Source organism: Dermacentor andersoni, chromosome 7 (genome assembly GCF_023375885.2).
Source record: "Dermacentor andersoni chromosome 7, qqDerAnde1_hic_scaffold, whole genome shotgun sequence".
Lineage (NCBI taxonomy): Eukaryota > Metazoa > Arthropoda > Arachnida > Ixodida > Ixodidae > Dermacentor > Dermacentor andersoni.
This window is the reverse complement of record NC_092820.1, coordinates 85,364,120-85,381,533: the sequence shown is the minus strand read 5'-3', so window position 1 is coordinate 85,381,533 and position 17,414 is coordinate 85,364,120. Positions and strand designations below refer to the sequence as shown.

The 17,414-nt window shown below is 44.1% G+C and overlaps 1 long non-coding RNA gene across 1 annotated transcript; it reads left to right on the top strand.

The window, feature by feature from the left end:
• The first annotated feature begins 5 nt into the window (after positions 1 to 5).
• Positions 6 to 10,966, top strand: LOC126534172 (uncharacterized). The gene is made up of 3 exons (XR_011895726.1): positions 6 to 246; positions 4,433 to 4,514; positions 10,401 to 10,966. It is a non-coding gene; the product is annotated as an uncharacterized lncRNA (long non-coding RNA).
• The last annotated feature ends 6,448 nt before the right edge of the window (positions 10,967 to 17,414 follow it).

Here is a 17,414-nt window from a genome sequence, read left to right as displayed (position 1 = left end):
CGATGTTTAGACGCCGCTGTCGAGCTGTCCTTGGTGGCGGATCCTTTCGTTGCGATTCGCAAAGGCAGGTTTACGTTTGGAGGAGGTTGGCGACGAGTTGCGGAAATAGAAGGCAACGCAGCCACGAGTGACTGCCGCCCGGCTCACGCATTAAATTGCCACAGTCCGTCGGTACCTGCTGGCAGAAGAGGAGATCTCGTCCCTTGCTGCGCTGCGTCATCGTTTGCTGCATTTGTTCGATAAGAGGTAAGGAAGTTTTGTTAGGGGATGTGACTGCTACCTACGCAGTGCTTGTTAGAAGCATGCGAGTACAACATTAACTCCGTGGGAGCCTGATATTTTAACTTGAAGTCATGAGCGAGGAGAATATATTAGGCCCTTGATGTTGTGTTAGTGTCAACCTTATGAAGCAAACAGTGAATCCAGAAGAAGTCTGCTTTCTTAATTTGCTTGTAAGTTTCGTCATTGGACTTTTTACTTGAAAAGATATGACGCCAACTACGATTTCTTTTGTAAAAGTGTAAAAATTAAGAAAATTAGTCTATCATATAGCGCATATTTTTCTTGGCAAATCGAAATATTGTGTAAAGTGAAAAAAGGTAGTCTATTTTTTTTAAAATAAAGTTTGTTAAAACATTACGCATACGTGAGCTCTCATAGCATAAATGTAGCTCGCTATAACAAAACATAATTTTTTTTCGCTTTCATATAGAAGATAAATTTATCTGTGCAATGAACCAAAACTGGCGCATCCCACTATTCCTGGGAGCGTAATCATCAAATAAAACCGAAACGGGGTCTCCAGATAGGTAAACATCGCTATAAAATTTAGCCCTACCAAAGTTACATCCCAGGTATTCACACTGAGACTCTTGAAAATCGGGGTATACCCTAGCCCCACCCACTTACGCCGGATCAATCACGAAATTAAACGTCAAACACATGCACCGTTTGCTCAGACTTTGCCAACTTAGATCACATGCTCTGGCGGTGCCTGTCATTAGGGTGTGACGAAGACGTTACGTCGTCCAAGTGGGAGGCTGCGCTACGCAGTCCCGATTTTAAATCCCAATTATGGGTAGTCCCAAAGGGCCCGCGAAGTGCCCGAGAGGCTAGGTCTCTCTGTCTCGACGTGCTTGAGCACGTCCTGATGGACCTGAATAAAGTTTTCCATCCATACCAGAAGTTATTGCACCGTAATATTTTTGGTGGTTCAATGCACGGCCGAATGTGCAACTCTAAGTGCACAAAGATAATGTAATATATTTTTTTAGAAAAGTAGGCTTGTTGTCATGTGAAAAAAAGAACTGCGAAATTTAGGTTATGATTAATTCAGCTCAAAATTTTGAAATACCTTCTCCGGTGATAAAAAGAACAATTCTCAGCGTTTGCACATGGAATTTTCCTTCTTAATTTTGTCAACGTTTACCCACCTGCACCTAATATTTCTTTTTTTTTTCGCACGTTTTGCTGCAATAGTACTGTAACGGGAGGGATTCACATTAAGTGGATGGTGAATTGTGAATTAATTTTATTAACTGCTTTTATCTTATCCAATGTGCATTTTCTGTCATTGACAAAATAACAAATAGCGTCATATTCGATAGACGGAATGCTCACATAAGTGTCTTTTATAGGTCTTCGCCAATTCATGCTTTTACACCACCCAATGAAGTAAGACTATGTCTCACGCTATAAGAGGATCTATGATTCTTTCTTTCCAGTGCAGAGCTTGATTTCAAGATACTGCTGCCCCAATTCATGTTATTATGATGCTTCAACACACTCCTTAAAGCATTGCAGTCAATGGGATATTTAAGCACTCTGACTGTCATGTATTGATTCACAGCAATATATTCTTTTCCTTGTGTTTGCACTCAGAAATTTCCCATACTGTAGCTACTAGTGTAAATGAAGAAAAAGATGTACAAACGCCACAATAAAAACCAAATCGCAGTTCATATATTGCACCAAAAGTATGAAAAGTCTAAACCTATTTCAAACGATGAAGTGCTTGGTCTCCCGTGTAACAGATTATGTTATTCACAGATGGAAACAAAGATGATTCTTTTGACTAGTATGAAAGGTAAAATATCACTGCCGAAATTCAGCACCATTAGAGCATTTTTCTCTTACACATGACACCGACACCTTGAGTAATGGTTTGACAGGTATTGGATGTGGCTGCCAGTTTCGCCACATTGTTTCAAAGAGGCAGCGCAGGAACGTAATTCTTGCTGGAATATATTCTCCGGTCAATCCTACATCTAATAAGTCGAAAATTTACTTTTTTGAACAAAAAATGATGCAGGTCCCACGCACTGGGGAAATCGATGTAACCGAAGCATTCTGTGCTGGTTGCTTTCATTGACGATAATTAGTGGTGATGGTGACGCAGAAGGGCGAATTTCTTCAAGGTATAGTCTAACACGAAAGAGTTGCGTTGATTCTAAACGTTGCCTTGCGTACACCACTGCTGTTGTCTGCGTAGTACATAAAACACACAGGGAACGGTGTTTGCTTGAAGCGTTGTTGTGAGCCATATTTCATAACCTCTGAGAGAGTTGACGATTCTCATTCTCTGGTATTGCCCATGGCATCGTGGCAGAAGTATTAAACTTGAATTGGATTATACGGCTGTACAAGCCAAAACCGCAATCGGATTATGAGGCACGCCATAATGGCAGACTACGGATTAATTTTGACACCGTGGTGCTCTTTAACGTGTCCCAAAATCTAAGTGCACCTGTGTTTTCTATTGCGCCCCCGTAGAAATGTGGCTGCTGCGGTCGGGATCAAATACGCGACCTCGAGCAATACCATAGCCACAAAGTTACTGCAGCGGCCACAAAAGCGTTCATTTGACGGTCGACCGCTTCCGTAGCGTCGCCTGGATCCTGCGGTGCGCATTAATTAATGCGGCTCTGCTTCTGCAGCCCTGCGTAATTTCTCGGCTTGACATTTTTGCATGGTGGTTATTTCTTTAGAAATAGCCGCGACGTACAGTACCGTACCTTCAATTTCAGCTTCCCCAGTTTCCCCGCAAATGCTGTCGTAGGTATGTTTCTCATCGCATTGATCATCCTCTCAAAGTGGGGTTTGTATCGTGCCCCACCAAAAGTCTTTTTTAGTCATTTCTTCCGCGAACATCTCGGGAATAGAACCACCTTCCTCCTAACATCGTTACTATTACTGATAACAATGTCTTTAAACTAGCACTAGCTAATGTTGTATAAGTAGGAGCTATTTTGTATTCACCAAAAATTATTACTTTCTAGTTTTTCTAACCTGACCGTATGTTCATTTCAGTTGTACCTTAGCTAACATTATATAATACTAGCAATGATTATTTCTTCTTTTTATAGTAACATACTGCATTCTTGTAACCTTTTGAAACTGTTCATAACACTACCCTCTGCAATGCCCGCTGGTCTTGAGGGTAATACAAATAAATGAAAGCATACAGTAGTCGTGTTCCTTTGCCTTCTCACCCCTGCTCCCTCCCTCTTATAGAAATTGCCTCTTCTCCTCCCTCCTCTCTACAGTCCTATCTACGCCCCTCTGGACTCACACGTTAGTAGAAAGGGAAGCGCTGCGGTGTCTGCACTGCATCTAAATAGAGTAACGGGTAATTACAGCTGTCACGGATAATTACAGCTGTTTATGTGGCGACGCACAGGGAGCTCCAGAGGGTATTGTGCACATTAGACGTGGTGGAGTCTTTGCCTTTCTTCTGCGCGCCTGTCATGTATACACACGCTCTGAACCACCAGCCGACGCGGTGTGCCAGGCAGCAACAGCCATGGCAGCAGCAGCAGCAGCAGCAGTGGGAAAGTCGAAGGACGAGGCAAGGAAGGCTTCGCTTTGAAAAGCGCTTGAACATTGGTGCCATACCTTTACAAGTGCACTGTGCACATATGTTCTCTATGTACGTTTATACACAGGTATATTACTCGACAGATGGGGTTGCTCTACTTGACGCTAAATTCCTAGAAACGTTTATAACGTAGCCCGGAAGCCGGATGCGGATATCTTGGCCGAATCTATAGAGACCTTCGATGAGCGATGTTGACATAAAACATATAGATTAATATCAGCAAAACCGTGATAAACCACTCACTGGCATCACCTCAGAGGACTTTAACTAAGAAATATGAACTTGGTAAGGCTGAATATGGTAAGTTGCACCGCCCACTATTGTGCTATTTTGTCAACGTCAGTTTTCACTTCCAGTTACTGTGCCCCGGGAAGTTTACCAAACGCCCTTATTTGTGAATCTACGTTTCTGTCGTCTTTTTGAAAACTATTCCCAAAATAACCCGCCCACTTCGAATTTTAGACACGACCAGGCAATCGCTCGCCTAAATAAGATCAATGACCCATGAACGTCGTGGTTTAAGGTGTGGGTTTATTTTGTTTCCTGAATCTACAGGCTACCAAGATGGCCTTTGTGAAGTCGGTTGTGGCAGTCATAGGGCTGGCGATTGTGTGCAGGGGCGCACCAGTCGCGGAAGGTAAGTGGTATTCCTGATGATTCTAATATATATATATATATATATATATATATCCTTCAAGACAATAAATACACAAGGTGTCCTGCATAAATTGTGACAAAATGTACAGATATGCTGAACCGAACCTTGACATACCCAAGTTACCATTGTTTTCAGCTGCTTAGAGGAGGTAAGACTATTTTATGTATTTCGTCTAATTACATCAAAAGTAATATAATTTAACTAGTTTCAAAAACAATATAATCAGAACAGATTTATCACTGGGTAATTGTAGGCGATTATCAAAATTTCGCGATCAATGTTTCTGTCGGTCTATGCGCACTAGATAAAACATTTTTCCAATCCTGGAAGAAGCTCGCAAAAGCATGCGAAAAGTTTTCCGCGACCTGTTGCGTAGCACTTTGTTGTCCTTTCCGGGATTTCTTTAGTAACCTTAAATTTTCTGTCCAACTACATGGCACTCGTATATTTTAAATTTTGCCACAAATTGTTATGTGGGACTCCTTAAATATACCGGAAAGAATTTTTCAGTTTTCAACTACATGCGCGAAATATACCGACAAGGAGCATAGTAAACAGACACATGAACTGTTTTGCCGAATCTTTTTCAGCAATTTAGGGTAACACCAGGCTGAACGGTTGAAGCGAGCTCAAACCCAACACTTGAAGAGAGGCTCTATATTAGGCTTCTTTTAGAGCTATGAATGCTGTATCTCTCAGTACTTAAATGCATAGTTTCGCTTCTTAGAAAGGGACAGGGAATGACTTCGACATAGAGCACAATGCCAACAACTGGACACAAGCAGGAGAGAGCCACTGACCTAGGATGCGCACCTGGACATGACAGATGCAAAAGACATGGCGTCTGTCCTGTCTGTATCTCTTGTTATCGATGGCCCTTACCTTGTTCAGATCAAACTTGCGCACTTTCAAACCTTAGTAGTGATAGCAGTTAACGACACGCGCTTACTTTTCTTTACGTTAGGCAGATGATCAATTCTCCCCTCATATTGGGCGAGCGAAGTGATTACCAGTAAACAAGTATTTGCTTGTCAGTATATCACACAATCATTGCACGCTGCCGGTGCTAACATATTGGGCAGACGTGCAGGTTAACAAGGAAGTTTTTGGCAAGTTAACACCGTCCAGAGAGCGGTGGAACAAAATAGGGCCAACTTTAAGATTTTGGCGATAGTGACCACAGAGAGCTAATCGCGATAGCCGATATTTTAGTTGGCATTATGAGAAAAAAATGAAGCTAGGCAGGCTATGTAATGCACACGGCTGTTACAGAATGGGTGCCAAGCGAAGGAAAACGAAGTTTATTAGCCGGAAAATGAAGTCCGTTGAAGAAATTGGGAAATATTCAAGTGCAAGTAGGAATTAGCAAGCGTAAAACATGGGTAATAGAGATCGCTTGGAGAGTCCTTCGTGTTGCAGTGGACGTAAAAAATGGCTGAAGAATATGATATGTAACCACTTGAGAAGCTGTGAACGGCTGGTGCCACACCGAGAAACAGTACTTTGTACCCCAGTCTTTTCGACGGCGTAATGTCTAGCTAGGGAATCGATGCTACACAGCGATTGGCAGTGCTATTTTAATGTGTTGCATTCTTCGAGTGCATCATGCAATTTCGGGGGTTATCTATCTATCTATCTATCTATCTATCTATCTATCTATCTATCTATCTATCTATCTATCTATCTATCTATCTATCTATCTATCTATCTATCTATCTATCTATCTATCTATCTATCTATCTATCTATCTATCTATCTATCTAATTATCTATCTATCTATCTATCTATCTATCTATCTATCTATCTATCTATCTATCTATCTATCTATCTATCTATCTATCTATCTATCTATCTATCTATCTATCTATCTATCTAATGTCTGTGTTTCTGCATCTAACATTTTCCCGCCTACCTGGGCCACTGGGTAGTCCGTGGTCGAATTTTCGATGCACAACGCTGCTGTGCTGACGTAACAGGGTTCGTAACGAAACACCGGACGAACTTGTGTGGCCGAGTATGCACCAGTGTGTACAGCCGTGCCACTCGTCAACGAAGCTGTTTTACGCCGATGTGGGTCACTGTAATGTAGGAATCGATAGGCCCGAGTGTGACGCCGACATGGAGAAATGGTAATGTGCTCCCGGGTAGGTGCTGATCTTCAGTGAACCTCTTTGTTGCCAACTTGCACTTCTGGGTATATGTGCCTCTAGATGTGTGCCGCTGTGAAGTGAATGACTTTGACCCCAACTTGGGTAACTGGGTATGTGCCACGGGGAATGTGGTGCTCTACACTGAAGGAAAAGATCCGCAAGTTTCTCCTACGCTGAACGGAATGGAAGCCACGTCGCAAAGCTTCCACACGGACAGCAAATCTGTCCATTAGGAGGGTGCGCCACAAACGCACTGAGTATTTGCCACTTTTCAATGAACATCTTTCACAACACCCCTGCCGCGAGCTGCGTCATGAAGGCAATCGGTGTTTGCCGCTATTAAATGAACGTCTCTCCTACTTGAGTCACTGAGCATGTGTCAATGAGTGCGTGGCAAGTGAGGGCACAAATGTGAGGGTTTGAAGGCACCGGCACGTCACGCTTCTCGTTTCGCAAGCCACGCGTGGATTTCTCGGAAGTGCCACTTGATGCCGGAGCGTGTCCAGGAAGAAACGCGAGAGAGGAACCCAGTTGTCGCATGACGCATGTCTTAGCGTTCGCATGCACCGGCGTGCCATGCATTTCGGAGGGCACATGTCGGCTTCTTAGCGGTGGTCCTATACTCGCGGACAACTTTCAGTGGAAGTGAAGGGAAAGCTACGGGCGCGTTGCTGCTGCACATATGTTACAGCGCCAAGTTGTCTGCAAGCGTTTGGCAATGCTTTTGGTGGCTCGGAACAGACGCTGAATCGACGCAGCTTCACGTGCAACGGCTTCGCGTTTGCCCAGACGCGGAATGGAAAAAAAAAACGCAAAATAAGTTATCTTTTACCTTCGGAGGCGTGCTTTATCTCATTTGACTGTTGCTAATAAGCAGTCTATCTATTCTCTTGCGCAGCCTAAACTAACGGGGGTGAAAACACGCGACTCTTTTCAGCAGCGTCCTCACTTGTGCACGCTTTGCCTCCGTAGCTTTCCCTTTATTGCTACAGATAGTTGTCCGCTAGCATAGATGTCACTGATACTTGTTGCAGAAGCGCCAAGGAGGAGTCGCGCTGAAGTACAGGTCTCATACATTACTCCTTAGGACGGTTGCAATATATTGATTCAATGCTAACGCACTACCGTCGACCGTCGTCGCGAAAGTGGTCCTACTCCATTTTTTTACGCCGAATTGTGAGTTTCTTTAGCACAACTCTTTAATTAATCGCACTAGAAGAGACAATCCTGCAGTAATAGTATACGGCAACAAAATTATTGAATTGGATTTGGAAAAATATTTGTGTATTAATAAAATACTACCCAGGTATTCGGCTGGGCAGTGAAAAATCAGAGAGTATATTGAAAGCAAGACAGCTTCCCATGGGTGCAGCTTAATTATAGTAGGTACCATTTGAAATTTATTATAAGAGATGTAAACGCTTGAAACTGTTTCACGTGAGTTCGTAATTTACCAATAAGGAATGACTGTACTTTATTTGAGAATCGCTTTTGCCGAAATTGACGCATCTGCGTGATTGTGCCGCTAGAGGAGGAGAAAGACACCGCTGTCGATAGAAAGGGAGTTATAAATACTTTGCGGCAGCGTGCAATAAACTGTTGGTGAAATGTTAGTTTATCATACCAAGGTTTGCTGCACCAGGCGCTCGAGATTAGAAGGAAATTAAACGAAAGAGCAGACGTCAATAAACACTCCATTGCATTAACGTTCGTCTAAGTATTCCAGAATAACATATCGAGCTATGGCTTGCCTCAATCCTAAGCTTGAATGCAGTATTGCGGAATTCGTACTCATCTATGCCCACTCATCGTTTTAAGTTCCGTGCAGTCAAACATTCGATAAAATGAAGTGACGAACATTTTCCATTATATGGTGTTTAAGAGACGTTTCCACCGATAATTGGCATCGGGTACTCCTTTAACACAGAAAAGCAAATATTCAAGGTTACGCAAATGAAATCCCCTTCAATCACGCTCAGTCCTATAGACCACTGATATAAAGAAGTGATCACTCAGACTTAAACCCCTGTTACGACAACTAGAAAAAATACATAAAACCTATGCTCACGATGACTTTCGACGATAATGTGTTTATCGTCGAGTCAATATAGCTAAGCAACATATTGCGACCGTCAAAGCAAGTTGCGCATGAGGCGTGTAATGCAACGGGACTCCTCTTTCGCACTTTCGTAAGAGTACTCGGCGCCATCTGTCGCCGCCACCAGGAAGCCTGTGCGTTATCTCCGAAATGCGAGTCGTGCCAGTCTGTTCGAGCGGTTAGCAACGCGTCATGAGGCAACCCGGCTACTCTCTCGCGCGTCTTTCTGGACACGCTGCGTCATCTAGTGGTGCCTACAAAAAGTCTGCACGTGGCCTCGGAAACGAAAAGCGTGGAGCGCCAGTGCCTGCTAAGCCGAGAGTTGTTCGCTTGCTTTCCGCACACCCAGTGGAACATGATCAGTGATCCAAGTCGGCGATCTGTTCATTGAAGAACAGCACATACCTAGTGCATTCATGGCGTAGCTTTCTAAAGCGTTGGCGTGAAAGAGGTTCATTTAAAAGCGGCATATGCTCAGTGCGTTTGTGGCGCCCATGCTAATGCGTCGGGTTGCTGTCCTCGAGGAGCCTTTGCGACCTGGGTTCTATTCCACTCAGCATGGCAGGTGCTTAAGTGATCTTTTTCTTAATTGTAGAGCGGCCCCTTCCGAGAGGCACATACAAAGGTACCCAAGTTGTCGTCAAAGATATTCTTTCAACAGCAGCACACGCCTACTAACACATGCCCAGTTACCCAAGCTACCGTCGAAGAGGTTCATTGGAGACCAGCGCAGATTGAGTGGCACATACGCAATGCTGCAAGTCAGCATCAAAGAGTTTCATTGAAACGTGTTACCGGCCCTGTTCCGCATTTACAACAGTGAGACATGTCAGCATGAAAGAGGTTCGTTGAAGAGCTGCACATGTGTATATAGCCCTCATACTGAGTAACCCAAGTTAGTCCGTCGATTGGTTTCGAACGCTATTCTTTGAACACCAGCAGCAGGGCGCTGCGATACGCATTTCACTACAGACTCTTTAGAGACCCACTTAGGTGAGCGAGCAGCTAGATACAAACAGACGTAGATACAAACATAGGTAGATAGCACCCGAAATGTGCGTGAAGTAGCCTATAAACCTACAGCTTGGCGTCAGTTGTGGCGAGGCCCTTTGTTTAAGCCGTACGTTTAGATGGAGCTGCGGCAGTTCTGCCACTGCTATAAACTGTGAATTGCTTCAGCGCAAGGGGCCTATACCAGGGCGATCAGCCGTGGTTGCTTTGTGGGTATGGGGTTGGGCTGCTAAGCAGGAGGTCGCGGGATTTAATCCCGGCCACGGCACCCGCATTTCGATTAGGGCGAAATGTGAAAACACCCATGTACTTAGATTTAGGTGCACGTTAAAGAACACCATGGGGTCTAACTTTCCGGAGTCCCCCACTGCGGCATTCCTATTAATCACATCGTGGTTTTATCTCGTAAAACCCCTTAATGTTTAATACCAGGGCTGCATATGCTGTTAGAGAACACATGGTTCAAAGGACGTAACGCACATTGGAACCATGGCGATGTGATTGTATGATTTACTTTGCACGTTGAACATTTAATCTGAAATTTTGCATGACTGCATGATAACTCAGAGATACTCGTTTATTTTTTATTTTGCTATCTTCTTGCAGAAAATTGCAACTTTCTTGACGAACACCTGGAGCGCGCCATCGACTCCTTTATTGAAAAGCTTCCGGCAGGGCGTTCCAGGACATTGGAAAATGACTTCCCGCCTGAAATATCCAAAAACATTGAATTCAAATTCTTGGGCCTCAACTCCTTTCGACCCTTCGGTCCATTCTTGACCTTCTGCAGGAACGGTAGCAGATTTGTGCAATTTGATCTTGTCAACAAGAGGCCCCTGATTCTCGTGGGAACGCAGACTAACGACACTAATACCCATGAAATTTTGAGTCGCGCTCTGCTGGTACGATTCACTGGACAATTCGAAGTGGAAGGTGCTGGGGAGGACCTGAAGATCTATTTCAAAGAAAATGTGCCCGTATCCATGGTCGGACTGAACATGATACTGAGGGCTGCAGACAAAGAAAAAAAAGAGGACGCTCGAATCGTTTTCAGCACACCGAATCTGCACTTCCTTCTCTCCCTCTGGAACGGCATGCTTTACAGTGTACTGGATACGCTTTTCACAGAAATATTAGGCAGAAAATAAAGACCTTCTGGTCAGAATTCATCACCCGTGTGTTCCATCTTTTCACGTTTTTTTTAAGGAATTCGTAACAAGAGGCACGATACATGAGGTGAACGAACGTTATAAAATTCAGTCCGTCATGTCAAGGACCGCTCCACAATGAAAGCGAAATACTTTTACGCATTTTATGCAAGAGTGTAATGAATATGTTAAAAAATCATGAGCCGTTCTGCTCTGTGAAGGTGGATGACTGAAAGCTGTGTAGCACACGAACAAATAGGAGACACAGAATTTGAAACCAAGTTACGAACACGTTTATTGTCTTTATCTGTGGTCATTGTGAGGAAAAGTACGCAGACATATTTATTAACGCGACAGCGTCAAGGGGCCCCGTGTCACAGGAAATCCGGCGTCGGCGTCGACCATCGTTCCAGCAGACATCACTCCGAACTAAGCGTACCAAGCTACTCTTCTATCAACAAAGTTGCCTCTACTTTGTCTTTTATTCTTCAAAAGGTTATTCTTCTGAATTTTGAGAATAACAGCCTACAAACAAACGCAATGGAAAGGAAAGAGCGAGAGCGCATACCTTATGATTTTATTTTATTTGATGAGATCTCCAGAATAAAATATTAATTGGGCGAAACAATACCAGGACACCACATTTTTACCAGAACGCTCGCCTTCCTGCACAGCGTTCGCCGGCAGCGTTTCCCGGTAAACATTACGATTACATAAGCTGCAATTGCCTGGAAGCGGGGATCTTTGAATACTATCACGTTCCCCTCTTACAGGCGACGCTTAAGCACCCTCCAACTTTTTTATACATCCGCGTTCATTCATTTTATATATTCGTTATAGACATTTGTGTTTTCATTTCGCCATATACTGATGCCATGAACTTGAGACCGAAATCATCGCACCGGCTGGCAGTGGGCCATTGTCGTGAGCGCCTTCGTAGATGGAGAAGCCCTATGAGAACGCTTGCATGATCAGCGGCAACGGAACCACCTGAGGAAGTAGACGACGACATAGAACGCGCAAGTAGGGTCACGAGCGGGTTTACGCGTTTACGGCGAATCCGCGGAAGCTGACCAATGATCAGCGTTGCTATAAACAGCACTTATGTAGTTCGTTGTTCCCGACTCTGCCTTCAAGGCCTAGCACCATGTGATGATGGTTTATGGGGTTTTATGTCGCAAGAGCCTGAAATCGTGCCACCAGTGCCATAAACAGTTAAAGAAATAACAAAAGAACGAAATAACGTTTTTTGTACAGTCGAGGGCAAAAGCGTAGCGAATGCGCATAACATAATTTTTTTTTCTTCTTTGCAGCCAAGGCACTCAGGCTGAAACAGAGAGGCACTGCTCACGCGCGAGTCTTCGACCAAAGTACGGCATTCAGACAAGTCTACGTTACATGACTGCGCAATAGGAAATATCTTTTTTTCGCATCTGATGTCATGGTCAGTAATATAATGCTTACAAGTGTACACACTTTTGGAAGCCTGAGCTTTCCTACTAATTGTGCTCTCCTTCCAAGCCTTTCTGGGAAGCTTTATTCATTGTGTATTGCCTTTATTTTTCTTCGTCATGGCCCTACGTTGTGACCGCGCGTTATAGAACGTGGCGCAACCTTGTAAACAGAGTGGGCGATATTGACTGAAAATGTTATTTCATGCCAGGCAGCATCAACTTAAGTCTCTTGAAGGGCGTCATAGGTACCTTGATAACAGCAATTTGTAATTTTCTATAAGAACTACTCTGAAAGGGAAGCGAACATGATTTTGTATAAATGCTGTGCAAGCTACAATGAAGAAGTCACTTGATAGTAGCTAGTGTTCATATACGTGCAAATGATATACTGGCACATAGGCGCCGACTACGGGGCGGCCCCCCTCCAGCGTCTCCCCCCCCCTCCCGGCAACGCCGAAGCAGCCTCCTCCCCCCTAAGATGTCGTAACCATAATTCTGTTGCCCGCATCAATTGAGGTTTTTTTTTCTAGTAGCCTCAACCTTCTCATTTCAAATTTTATTCCAAGTAAGAGCTTACTTCATCATTATTGGCGCAGACATCCACGGCTTTTGAGTCGTATTTTTGCGTCATTTCTGAAAATACTCACGATATACCGATAAGCACTTAAAGCATAAGCAGCGGCTACATCATTAGAATTTTTTTCACTTAAACTTCTTTTTTCATTTCCACTGTGATCATCACGCAGAAACACAATATGTAAATACATACACAGGACAAAGATTAGTATACCTTTCAAAGAAGAGGAGCTAGCCAACTAACAATTATTTCTAGTGGTATGGAGAGCTTCCGCCTAGAGAATTAATGCGTTGCTGCATGCTAAGCTTGCTTCAAATTGCTTTATGTGCATTGTAGACCTTGAAAAAAACCTGCAGACTTCAATGACCCCTTAGGCAGAGTCTTTTATCTGCGGCGTGTAAAATTCACGTGAATTATATGAGACTCAGTTTTGCTTCTGTTTCCAGTAGTCAATGCTAATGACTCAAGAAAAAGGACCTCTTTTAATAATTTCCAACAATTATTAGAAATGAAAACATCGCCACTTGCATGCAGAGGTCATAAATATGCATGGGCCACTTGGTAACTGAAATGATTCGATGCCGGATTCACTGGAAATCAGAGCATGCGCGGTAATGCGAAGCAGCGCGTATACTCGTAATCACCGTAAAACAAAAAATAGAAAAAAAGAGGCAGCAGTTTCGCCGGGAGGCGAAACAGGATTAGCGATAGCTAAGTTTAAGACAAGAAAGTATGCCTTCCAACCACTCGGAATCAGCAATAATCGACTATCGCGGACATCAGTTCCTTTCCACGTAGGCATGAGGCTCGGAGCCGGAGCTACGGCGCTCCAAAGTAACCTGGGGCCTGACCAACCAACCGACTGAGCTATCTTTCCGGGCAACATCCAAGGGTCACGGGTTCAATTCACCTGTTCTCTTCCATTTTTTTCCCCTTTCTTTTCTTTTTTTAATGTCTTTTATTTTATCATTGTAGGGGAACCCTCCTATAAATATATATACATATATATATATATATATATCCTCAATTATGTATGGCCACACATGTGCAGGTCATAAATACCAGATTCTCCAGCCGAGTGCCATCCGTGCGGTATAACCGAGCTGAGATTGGTCCACCTTGACTGATCAAATAAGGCATCACTGTAGGTTAAATGCGGCGTACAACTCCTGCGGGACCCGCCGTGGTTACTCAGTGGCTATCTGTGGTGCTAGACTGCTGAGCACGAGGTCGGGGGATCGAATCCCGGCCACGGCGGCCGCATTTCGATGGGCGCGAAGTGCGAAAACACCCGTGTACATAGATTTACGTGCACGTTAAAGAACCCCAGGTGGTGGAAATTTCCGGAGTCCTCCACTACGGCGTGCCTCATAATCAGAAAGTGGTTATGTCACGTAAAACCCCATAATTTAATTTTTAATTTAACTCCTGCGGGGACGATAGAGTATCCGCCTCCCGTGAAAGAGGACTGTGATTCAAATCCCGGTGCCGCGCAATTCTCTACCGGAAAATACCAAAAAAAAAAAAAAAACGTGTGTTGAGAAAATCGCACAAATAGGACTGGAGTGCGGCCTGATCCAGGTGACCAGAACCGATAATGCACTCTCTCACCAGAGCAGGATTGGCCACCCTGGTGCAGTACTTGGCCACAACCTCCCACATGAATACAACAATCAAACCCCGGCCCTAAGTCTCCAGCAGCCGCGAAGCAACTGACCACGGCGGCGGTCAGATCTGTGAGGCAGCAGAGGGTGCTAAGAATACCTGGCTCCGGACAGGCCGGCATTGGAATCTGAACCGGGCAACGTTTAACGTTAGAACGTTATCTAGTCTAGCAGTGTTATTGGAGGAATTAGAGGGTAGTAAATGGGATATAATAGGGCTCAGTGAGGTTATGAGTACAAAAGAAGCATATGCAGTGCTAAAAAGCGGGCACGTCCTGTGCTACCGGGGCTTAGTGGAGAGACGAGAACTAAGAGTCGTATTCCTGATTAATGAGGAAACAGCTGGTAACATACAGGAATTATATAGCATTAACGAGAGTGCGGCAGGTCTTGTTGTGAAGCTTAATAAGAGGTACAAATTGAAGGTAGTAAAAGTCTACGCCCCACATCCAGTCGTGATGACCAGGAATTCGAAAGCTTTTACGAAGATGTGGAATCGGCGATGGGTAAAGTCAAAACAAAATACACTATACTGATGGGCGACTTCAATCCCAAGGTAGGCAAGAAGCAGGCTGGAGACAAGGCAGTGGGGGAATATGGCAGAGGCACTAGGAATAGCAGTGGAGAGTTATTAGTAGAGTTTTGGAGAACAGAATAATATGCGGATAATGAATACCTTCTTTCGCAAGCGGGTTAGCCCAAAGTGAACGTGGGGGAGCCCGGATGGTGAGACTAGAAATGAAATCGACTTCATACTCTGCGCGAACCCTGGCATCATACAAGATGTAGACGTGCTCGGCAAGGTGCGCTGCAGTGACTATAGGATGGTAAGAACTCGAATTAGCCTTGATTTGAGGAGGGAACGAAAGGAACTGGTACATAAGAAGCCAATCAATGAGTTAGCGGTAAGAGGGAAACTAGAGGAATTCCGGATCAAGCTACAGAATAGGTATTCGGCTTTAACCCAGGAAGATGACCATAGTGTTGAAGCAATGAATGACAATCTTATGGGCATCATTAAGGAGTGCGCAATAGAAGTCGGTGGTAACGCCGTTAGACAAGAAACCAGTAAGCTATCGCGGGAGACGAAATATCTGATCAAGAAACGCCAATGTATGAAAGCCTATAACCCTACAGCTAGAATAGAACTGGCAGAACTTTCTAAGTTAATCAACAAGCGTAAGACAGCGGACATAAGGAACTATAATATGGACAGAATTGAACAGGCTCTCAGGATCGGAGGAAGCCTGAAAGCAGTGAAGAAGAAACTAGGAATAGGCAAGAATCAGATGTGCGCGTTAAGAGAGAAAGCCGGCAATATCGTTAGTAATATGGATGAGATAGTTCAATTGGCTGAAGAGTCTTATAGAGATTTATACAGTACCAGTAACACCCACGACGATAAGGTGAGAGAAAATAGTCTTGAGGAACTTGAAATCCCACAAGTAACGCCGGAAGAGGTAAAGAACGCCTTGGGAGCTATGCAAAGGGGGAGGCAGCTGGGGAGGATCACGTAACAGCAGATTTGTTGAAGGATGGTGGGAACACTGTCCTAGAAAGATTGGCCGCCCTATATACACAATGCCTCATGACCTCGAACGTACCGGAATCTTGGAAGAACGCTAACATAATCCTAATCCATCAGAAAGGGGACGCCAAAGACTTGAAAAATTATAGACCGATCAGCTTACTGTCCGTTGCCTACAACTTATTTACTAAGGTAGTCGCAAATAGAAGCAGGAATACCTTAGACTTCTGTCAACCAAAGGACCAGGCAGGATTCCGTAAAGGCTACTCAACAATAGACCATATTCACAATATCAATCAGGTGATAGAGAAATGTGCGGAATATAAGCAACCTTTATATATAGCTTTCATTGATTACGAGAAAGCGTTTGATTCAGTCGAAACCTCAGCAGTCATGGAGGCATTGCGGAATCAGGGTGTAGACGAGCCGTATGTAAAAATACTGAAAGCTATATATAGCGGCTCCACAGCCACCGTAGTCCTCCATAAAGAAAGCAACACAATCCCAATAAAGAAAGGTGTCAAACAGGGAGATACGATCTCTCCATTGCTATTCACACCGTGTTTACAGGAGGTATTCAGAGACCTGGAGTAGGAAGATTCGGGGATAAAAGTTGATGGTGAATACCTTAGCAACTTGCGATTCGCTGATGATATTGCCTTGCTTAGTAACTCAGGAGACCAATTGCAATGCACGCTCACTGACATGGAGAGGCAAAGCAGAAGGGTGGGTCTGAAAATTAATCTACAGAAAACTAAAGTAATGTTTAACAGTCACGGAAGAGAACAGCAGTTTACGATAGGTATCGAGGCACTGGAAGTGGTAAGGGAATATATCTACTTAGGGCAGGTAGTGACCACGGATCCGGATCATGAGACTGAAATAACCAGAAGAATAAGAATGGGCTGGGGTGCGTTTGGCAGGCATTCTCAAATCATGAACAGCAGGTTGCCACTATCCCTCAAAAGGAAAGTGTATAACAGTTGTGTGTTACCAGTACTCACATATGGGGCAGAAATCTGGAGGCTTACGAAAAGGGTTCTGCTGAAATTGAGGACGATGCAACGAGCTATGGAAAGAATAATGATGGGTGTAACGTTAAGGGATAAGAAAAGAGCAGATTGGGTGAGGCAACAAACGCGGGTAAATGACATCTTGCTTGAAATCAAGAAAAAGAAATGGGCATGGGCCGGACATGTAATGAGGAAGGAAGATAACCGATGGTCATTAAGGGTTACGGACTGGATTC